Raw genomic sequence first — 10,192 nt, 5'->3', positions numbered from 1 at the left:
ACGGAAAAAGTCACATTTTAATAGGCAACTCCATACCGGTTTGAGTGGTAACATTGAAAATTTAGTTTGCAAAAAAGTTTCCCAAATTGGTTTTGTATTGCACTTTTTACTATTTTGGGTGCTTTAAAATGATGTTTTGAAGAGTCTCTGAAAAAAACTTGTTTTGACCGACTCGACCCAGTTGACACGGAAAAAGTCACATTTTAATAGGCAACTCCATACAAGTTTGACTGGTAACATTGAAAATTTAGTTTGCAAAAAAGTTTCCCAAATTGGTTTTTTATTGCACTTTTTACTATTTTGGGTGCTTTAAAATGATGTTTTGAAGAGTCTCTGAAAAAAACTTGTTTTGACCGACTCGACCCAGTTGACACGGAAAAAGTCACATTTTAATAGGCAACTCCATACAAGTTTGAGTGGTAACATTGAAAATTTAGTTTGCAAAAAAGTTTCCCAAATTGGTTTTGTATTGCACTTTTTACTATTTTGGGTACTTTAAAATGATGTTTTGAAGAGTCTCTGAAAAAAACTTGTTTTGACCGACTCGACCCAGTTGACACGGAAAAAGTCACATTTTAATAGGCAACTCCATACAAGTTTGACTGGTAACATTGAAAATTTAGTTTGCAAAAAAGTTTCCCAAATTGGTTTTGTATTGCACTTTTTACTATTTTGGGTACTTTAAAATGATGTTTTGAAGAGTCTCTGAAAAAAACTTGTTTTGACCGACTCCACCCAGTTGACACGGAAAAAGTCACATTCTAATAGGCAGCTCCATACAAGTTTGACTGGTAACATTGAAAATTTAGTTTGCAAAAAAGTTTCCCAAATTGGTTTTGTATTGCACTTTCTACTATTTTGGGTGCTTTAAAATGATGTTTTGAAGAGTCTCTGAAAAAAACTTGTTTTGACCGACTCCACCCAGTTGACACGGAAAAAGTCACATTTTAATAGGCAACTCCATACAAGTTTGACTGGTAACATTGAAAATTTAGTTTGCAAAAAAGTTTCCCAAATTGGTTTTGTATTGCACTTTTTACTATTTTGGGTGCTTTAAAATGATGTTTTGAAGAGTCTCTGAAAAAAACTTGTTTTGACCGACTCGACCCAGCCGAAACGAAAAAAGTCTCATTTTAATAGGCAACTCCATACAAGTTTGACTGGTAACATTGAAAATTTAGTTTGCAAAAAAGTTTCCCAAATTGGTTTTGTATTGCACTTTTTACTATTTTGGGTACTTTAAAATGATGTTTTGAAGAGTCTCTGAAAAAAACTTGTTTTGACCGACTCGACACAGTCGAAACGGAAAAAGTCTCATTTTAATAGGCAACTCCATACAAGTTTGAGTGGTAACATTGAAAATTTAGTTTGCAAAAAAGTTTCCCAAATTGGTTTTGTATTGCACTTTTTACTATTTTGGGTGCTTTAAAATGATGTTTTGAAGAGTCTCTGAAAAAAACTTGTTTTGACCGACTCCACCCAGTTGACACGGAAAAAGTCACATTTTAATAGGCAGCTCCATACAAGTTTGACTGGTAACATTGAAAATTTAGTTTGCAAAAAAGTTTCCCAAATTGGTTTTGTATTGCACTTTTTACTATTTTGGGTACTTTAAAATGATGTTTTGAAGAGTCTCTGAAAAAAACTTGTTTTGACCGACTCCACCCAGTTGACACGGAAAATGTCACATTCTAATAGGCAGTTCCATACAAGTTTGACTGGTAACATTGAAAATTTAGTTTGCAAAAAAGTTTCCCAAATTGGTTTTGTATTGCACTTTTTACTATTTTGGGTGCTTTAAAATGATGTTTTGAAGAGTCTCTGAAAAAAACTTGTTTTGACCGACTCGACCCAGCCGAAACGAAAAAAGTCTCATTTTAATAGGCAACTCCATACAAGTTTGACTGGTAACATTGAAAATTTAGTTTGCAAAAAAGTTTCCCAAATTGGTTTTTTATTGCACTTTTTACTATTTTGGGTGCTTTAAAATGATGTTTTGAAGAGTCTCTGAAAAAAACTTGTTTTGACCGACTCGACCCAGCCGAAACGAAAAAAGTCTCATTTTAATAGGCAACTCCATACAAGTTTGACTGGTAACATTGAAAATTTAGTTTGCAAAAAAGTTTCCCAAATTGGTTTTGTATTGCACTTTTTACTATTTTGGGTACTTTAAAATGATGTTTTGAAGAGTCTCTGAAAAAAACTTGTTTTGACCGACTCGACACAGTCGAAACGGAAAAAGTCTCATTTTAATAGGCAACTCCATACAAGTTTGAGTGGTAACATTGAAAATTTAGTTTGCAAAAAAGTTTCCCAAATTGGTTTTGTATTGCACTTTTTACTATTTTGGGTGCTTTAAAATGATGTTTTGAAGAGTCTCTGAAAAAAACTTGTTTTGACCGACTCCACCCAGTTGACACGGAAAAAGTCACATTTTAATAGGCAGCTCCATACAAGTTTGACTGGTAACATTGAAAATTTAGTTTGCAAAAAAGTTTCCCAAATTGGTTTTGTATTGCACTTTTTACTATTTTGGGTACTTTAAAATGATGTTTTGAAGAGTCTCTGAAAAAAACTTGTTTTGACCGACTCCACCCAGTTGACACGGAAAATGTCACATTCTAATAGGCAGTTCCATACAAGTTTGACTGGTAACATTGAAAATTTAGTTTGCAAAAAAGTTTCCCAAATTGGTTTTGTATTGCACTTTTTACTATTTTGGGTGCTTTAAAATGATGTTTTGAAGAGTCTCTGAAAAAAACTTGTTTTGACCGACTCGACCCAGCCGAAACGAAAAAAGTCTCATTTTAATAGGCAACTCCATACAAGTTTGACTGGTAACATTGAAAATTTAGTTTGCAAAAAAGTTTCCCAAATTGGTTTTGTATTGCACTTTTTACTATTTTGGGTGCTTTAAAATGATGTTTTGAAGAGTCTCTGAAAAAAACTTGTTTTGACCGACTCGACCCAGCCGAAACGAAAAAAGTCTCATTTTAATAGGCAACTCCATACAAGTTTGACTGGTAACATTGAAAATTTAGTTTGCAAAAAAGTTTCCCAAATTGGTTTTGTATTGCACTTTTTACTATTTTGGGTACTTTAAAATGATGTTTTGAAGAGTCTCTGAAAAAAACTTGTTTTGACCGACTCGACACAGTCGAAACGGAAAAAGTCTCATTTTAATAGGCAACTCCATACAAGTTTGAGTGGTAACATTGAAAATTTAGTTTGCAAAAAAGTTTCCCAAATTGGTTTTGTATTGCACTTTTTACTATTTTGGGTGCTTTAAAATGATGTTTTGAAGAGTCTCTGAAAAAAACTTGTTTTGACCGACTCCACCCAGTTGACACGGAAAAAGTCACATTTTAATAGGCAGCTCCATACAAGTTTGACTGGTAACATTGAAAATTTAGTTTGCAAAAAAGTTTCCCAAATTGGTTTTGTATTGCACTTTTTACTATTTTGGGTACTTTAAAATGATGTTTTGAAGAGTCTCTGAAAAAAACTTGTTTTGACCGACTCCACCCAGTTGACACGGAAAATGTCACATTCTAATAGGCAGTTCCATACAAGTTTGACTGGTAACATTGAAAATTTAGTTTGCAAAAAAGTTTCCCAAATTGGTTTTGTATTGCACTTTTTACTATTTTGGGTGCTTTAAAATGATGTTTTGAAGAGTCTCTGAAAAAAACTTGTTTTGACCGACTCGACCCAGCCGAAACGAAAAAAGTCTCATTTTAATAGGCAACTCCATACAAGTTTGACTGGTAACATTGAAAATTTAGTTTGCAAAAAAGTTTCCCAAATTGGTTTTTTATTGCACTTTTTACTATTTTGGGTGCTTTAAAATGATGTTTTGAAGAGTCTCTGAAAAAAACTTGTTTTGACCGACTCGACCCAGTTGACACGGAAAAAGTCACATTTTAATAGGCAACTCCATACAAGTTTGAGTGGTAACATTGAAAATTTAGTTTGCAAAAAAGTTTCCCAAATTGGTTTTGTATTGCACTTTTTACTATTTTGGGTACTTTAAAATGATGTTTTGAAGAGTCTCTGAAAAAAACTTGTTTTGACCGACTCGACCCAGTTGACACGGAAAAAGTCACATTTTAATAGGCAACTCCATACAAGTTTGACTGGTAACATTGAAAATTTAGTTTGCAAAAAAGTTTCCCAAATTGGTTTTGTATTGCACTTTTTACTATTTTGGGTACTTTAAAATGATGTTTTGAAGAGTCTCTGAAAAAAACTTGTTTTGACCGACTCCACCCAGTTGACACGGAAAAAGTCACATTTTAATAGGCAACTCCATACAAGTTTGAGTGGTAACATTGAAAATTTAGTTTGCAAAAAAGTTTCCCAAATTGGTTTTGTATTGCACTTTTTACTATTTTGGGTGCTTTAAAATGATGTTTTGAAGAGTCTCTGAAAAAAACTTGTTTTGACCGACTCGACCCAGTCGAAACGAAAAAAGTCACATTTTAATAGGCAACTCCATACAAGTTTGACTGGTAACATTGAAAATTTAGTTTGCAAAAAAGTTTCCCAAATTGGTTTTGTATTGCACTTTTTACTATTTTGGGTGCTTTAAAATGATGTTTTGAAGAGTCTCTGAAAAAAACTTGTTTTGACCGACTCGACCCAGCCGAAACGAAAAAAGTCTCATTTTAATAGGCAACTCCATACAAGTTTGACTGGTAACATTGAAAATTTAGTTTGCAAAAAAGTTTCCCAAATTGGTTTTGTATTGCACTTTTTACTATTTTGGGTACTTTAAAATGATGTTTTGAAGAGTCTCTGAAAAAAACTTGTTTTGACCGACTCGACACAGTCGAAACGGAAAAAGTCTCATTTTAATAGGCAACTCCATACAAGTTTGAGTGGTAACATTGAAAATTTAGTTTGCAAAAAAGTTTCCCAAATTGGTTTTGTATTGCACTTTTTACTATTTTGGGTGCTTTAAAATGATGTTTTGAAGAGTCTCTGAAAAAAACTTGTTTTGACCGACTCGACCCAGCCGAAACGAAAAAAGTCTCATTTTAATAGGCAACTCCATACAAGTTTGACTGGTAACATTGAAAATTTAGTTTGCAAAAAAGTTTCCCAAATTGGTTTTTTATTGCACTTTTTACTATTTTGGGTGCTTTAAAATGATGTTTTGAAGAGTCTCTGAAAAAAACTTGTTTTGACCGACTCGACCCAGCCGAAACGAAAAAAGTCTCATTTTAATAGGCAACTCCATACAAGTTTGACTGGTAACATTGAAAATTTAGTTTGCAAAAAAGTTTCCCAAATTGGTTTTGTATTGCACTTTTTACTATTTTGGGTGCTTTAAAATGATGTTTTGAAGAGTCTCTGAAAAAAACTTGTTTTGACCGACTCGACCCAGCCGAAACGAAAAAAGTCTCATTTTAATAGGCAACTCCATACAAGTTTGACTGGTAACATTGAAAATTTAGTTTGCAAAAAAGTTTCCCAAATTGGTTTTGTATTGCACTTTTTACTATTTTGGGTGCTTTAAAATGATGTTTTGAAGAGTCTCTGAAAAAAACTTGTTTTGACCGACTCGACCCAGCCGAAACGAAAAAAGTCTCATTTTAATAGGCAACTCCATACAAGTTTGACTGGTAACATTGAAAATTTAGTTTGCAAAAAAGTTTCCCAAATTGGTTTTGTATTGCACTTTTTACTATTTTGGGTACTTTAAAATGATGTTTTGAAGAGTCTCTGAAAAAAACTTGTTTTGACCGACTCGACACAGTCGAAACGGAAAAAGTCTCATTTTAATAGGCAACTCCATACAAGTTTGAGTGGTAACATTGAAAATTTAGTTTGCAAAAAAGTTTCCCAAATTGGTTTTGTATTGCACTTTTTACTATTTTGGGTGCTTTAAAATGATGTTTTGAAGAGTCTCTGAAAAAAACTTGTTTTGACCGACTCCACCCAGTTGACACGGAAAAAGTCACATTTTAATAGGCAGCTCCATACAAGTTTGACTGGTAACATTGAAAATTTAGTTTGCAAAAAAGTTTCCCAAATTGGTTTTGTATTGCACTTTTTACTATTTTGGGTACTTTAAAATGATGTTTTGAAGAGTCTCTGAAAAAAACTTGTTTTGACCGACTCCACCCAGTTGACACGGAAAATGTCACATTCTAATAGGCAGTTCCATACAAGTTTGACTGGTAACATTGAAAATTTAGTTTGCAAAAAAGTTTCCCAAATTGGTTTTGTATTGCACTTTTTACTATTTTGGGTGCTTTAAAATGATGTTTTGAAGAGTCTCTGAAAAAAACTTGTTTTGACCGACTCGACCCAGTCGAAACGAAAAAAGTCACATTTTAATAGGCAACTCCATACAAAGTTTGACTGGTAACATTGAAAATTTAGTTTGCAAAAAAGTTTCCCAAATTGGTTTTTTATTGCACTTTTTACTATTTTGGGTGCTTTAAAATGATGTTTTGAAGAGTCTCTGAAAAAAACTTGTTTTGACCGACTCGACCCAGTTGACACGGAAAAAGTCACATTTTAATAGGCAACTCCATACAAGTTTGAGTGGTAACATTGAAAATTTAGTTTGCAAAAAAGTTTCCCAAATTGGTTTTGTATTGCACTTTTAACTATTTTGGGTACTTTAAAATGATGTTTTGAAGAGTCTCTGAAAAAAACTTGTTTTGACCGACTCGACCCAGTTGACACGGAAAAAGTCACATTTTAATAGGCAACTCCATACAAGTTTGACTGGTAACATTGAAAATTTAGTTTGCAAAAAAGTTTCCCAAATTGGTTTTGTATTGCACTTTTTACTATTTTGGGTACTTTAAAATGATGTTTTGAAGAGTCTCTGAAAAAAACTTGTTTTGACCGACTCCACCCAGTTGACACGGAAAAAGTCACATTTTAATAGGCAACTCCATACAAGTTTGAGTGGTAACATTGAAAATTTAGTTTGCAAAAAAGTTTCCCAAATTGGTTTTGTATTGCACTTTTTACTATTTTGGGTGCTTTAAAATGATGTTTTGAAGAGTCTCTGAAAAAAACTTGTTTTGACCGACTCGACCCAGTCGAAACGAAAAAAGTCACATTTTAATAGGCAACTCCATACAAGTTTGACTGGTAACATTGAAAATTTAGTTTGCAAAAAAGTTTCCCAAATTGGTTTTGTATTGCACTTTTTACTATTTTGGGTGCTTTAAAATGATGTTTTGAAGAGTCTCTGAAAAAAACTTGTTTTGACCGACTCGACCCAGCCGAAACGAAAAAAGTCTCATTTTAATAGGCAACTCCATACAAGTTTGACTGGTAACATTGAAAATTTAGTTTGCAAAAAAGTTTCCCAAATTGGTTTTGTATTGCACTTTTTACTATTTTGGGTACTTTAAAATGATGTTTTGAAGAGTCTCTGAAAAAAACTTGTTTTGACCGACTCGACACAGTCGAAACGGAAAAAGTCACATTTTAATAGGCAGCTCCATACAAGTTTGACTGGTAACATTGAAAATTTAGTTTGCAAAAAAGTTTCCCAAATTGGTTTTGTATTGCACTTTTTACTATTTTGGGTGCTTTGAAATGATGTTTTGAAGAGTCTCTGAAAAAAACTTGTTTTGACCGACTCGACCCAGTTGACACGGAAAAAGTCACATTTTAATAGGCAACTCCATACAAGTTTGACTGGTAACATTGAAAATTTAGTTTGCAAAAAAGTTTCCCAAATTGGTTTTGTATTGCACTTTTTACTATTTTGGGTGCTTTAAAATGATGTTTTGAAGAGTCTCTGAAAAAAACTTGTTTTGACCGACTCCACCCAGTTGACACGGAAAAAGTCACATTTTAATAGGCAGCTCCATACAAGTTTGACTGGTAACATTGAAAATTTAGTTTGCAAAAAAGTTTCCCAAATTGGTTTTGTATTGCACTTTTTACTATTTTGGGTACTTTAAAATGATGTTTTGAAGAGTCTCTGAAAAAAACTTGTTTTGACCGACTCCACCCAGTTGACACAGAAAATGTCACATTCTAATAGGCAGTTCCATACAAGTTTGACTGGTAACATTGAAAATTTAGTTTGCAAAAAAGTTTCCCAAATTGGTTTTGTATTGCACTTTCTACTATTTTGGGTACTTTAAAATGATGTTTTGAAGAGTCTCTGAAAAAAACTTGTTTTGACCGACTCCACCCAGTTGACACGGAAAAAGTCACATTCTAATAGGCAGCTCCATACAAGTTTGACCGGTAACATTGAAAATTTAGTTTGCAAAAAAGTTTCCCAAATTGGTTTTGTATTGCACTTTTTACTATTTTGGGTGCTTTAAAATGATGTTTTGAAGAGTCTCTGAAAAAAACTTGTTTTGACCGACTCCACCCAGTTGACACGGAAAAAGTCACATTCTAATAGGCAACTCCATACAAGTTTGACTGGTAACATTGAAAATTTAGTTTGCATAAAAGTTTCCCAAATTGGTTTTGTATTGCACTTTTTACTATTTTGGGTGCTTCAAAATGATGTTTTGAAGAGTCTCTGAAAAAAACTTGTTTTGACCGACTCCACCCAGTTGACACGGAAAAAGTCACATTCTAATAGGCAACTCCATACAAGTTTGACTGGTAACATTGAAAATTTAGTTTGCAAAAAAGTTTCCCAAATTGGTTTTGTATTGCACTTTTTACTATTTTGGGTGCTTCAAAATGATGTTTTGAAGAGTCTCTGAAAAAAAACTTGTTTTGACCGACTCGACCCAGTCGAAACGAAAAAAGTCACATTTTAATAGGCAGCTCCATACAAGTTTGACTGGTAACATTGAAAATTTTGTTTGCGAAAAAGTTTCCCAAATTGGTTTTGTATTGCACTTTTTACTATTTTGGGTGCTTTAAAATGATGTTTTGAAGAGTCTCTGAAAAAAACTTGTTTTGACCGACTCGACCCAGTTGACACGGAAAAAGTCACTTTGTAATAGGCAGCTCCATACAAGTGTGAGTGGTAACATTGAAAATTTAGTTGGCAAAAAAGGTTCTCAAATTGGTTTTGTATTGCACTTTTTACTATTTTGGGTGCTTTAAAATGATGTTTTGAAGAGTCTCTGAAAAAAACTTGTTTTGACCGACTCGACCCAGTTGACACGGAAAAAGTCACATTTTAATAGGCAACTCCATACAAGTTTGACTGGTAACATTGAAAATTTAGTTTGCAAAAAAGTTTCCCAAATTGGTTTTGTATTGCACTTTTTACTATTTTGGGTGCTTTAAAATGATGTTTTGAAGAGTCTCTGAAAAAAACTTGTTTTGACCGACTCGACCCAGTCGAAACGAAAAAAAGTCACATTTTAATAGGCAACTCCATACAAGTTTGACTGGTAACATTGAAAATTTAGTTTGCAAAAAAGTTTCCCAAATTGGTTTTGTATTGCACTTTTTACTATTTTGGGTGCTTTAAAATGATGTTTTGAAGAGTCTCTGAAAAAAACTTGTTTTGACCGACTCGACCCAGTCGAAACGAAAAAAGTCACATTTTAATAGGCAACTCCATACAAGTTTGAGTGGTAACATTGAAAGTTTAGTTTGCAAAAAAGGTTCCCAAATTGGTTTTGTATTGCACTTTTTACTATTTTGGGTGCTTTAAAATGATGTTTTGAAGAGTCTCTGAAAAAAACTTGTTTTGACCGACTCGACCCATTTGACACGGAAAAAGTCACATTTTAATAGGCAGCTCCATACAAGTTTGAGTGGTAACATTGAAAATTTAGTTTGCAAAAAAGGTTCCCAAATTGGTTTTGTATTGCACTTTTTACTATTTTGGGTGCTTTAAAATGATGTTTTGAAGAGTCTCTGAAAAAAACTTGTTTTGACCGACTCGACCCAGTTGAAACGAAAAAAGTCACATTTTAATAGGCAACTCCATACAAGTTTGAGTGGTAACATTGAAAATTTAGTTTGCAAAAAAGTTTCCCAAATTGGTTTGGTATTGCACTTTTTACTATTTTGGGTGCTTTAAAATGATGTTGTGAAGAGTCTCTGAAAAAAACTTGTTTTGACCGACTCGACCCAGTCGAAACGAAAAAAGTCACATTTTAATAGGCAACTCCATACAAGTTTGACTGGTAACATTGAAAATTTAGTTTGCAAAAAAGTTTCCCAAATCGGTTTTGTATTGCACTTTTAACTATTTTGGGTGCTTTAAAATGATGTTTTGAAGAGT

Source organism: Anopheles marshallii (genome assembly GCF_943734725.1).
Source record: "Anopheles marshallii chromosome X unlocalized genomic scaffold, idAnoMarsDA_429_01 X_unloc_1, whole genome shotgun sequence".
Classification (NCBI taxonomy): domain Eukaryota; kingdom Metazoa; phylum Arthropoda; class Insecta; order Diptera; family Culicidae; genus Anopheles; species Anopheles marshallii.
The sequence above is the reverse complement of the archived record's forward strand: the minus strand, read 5'-3'. Positions refer to the sequence as shown.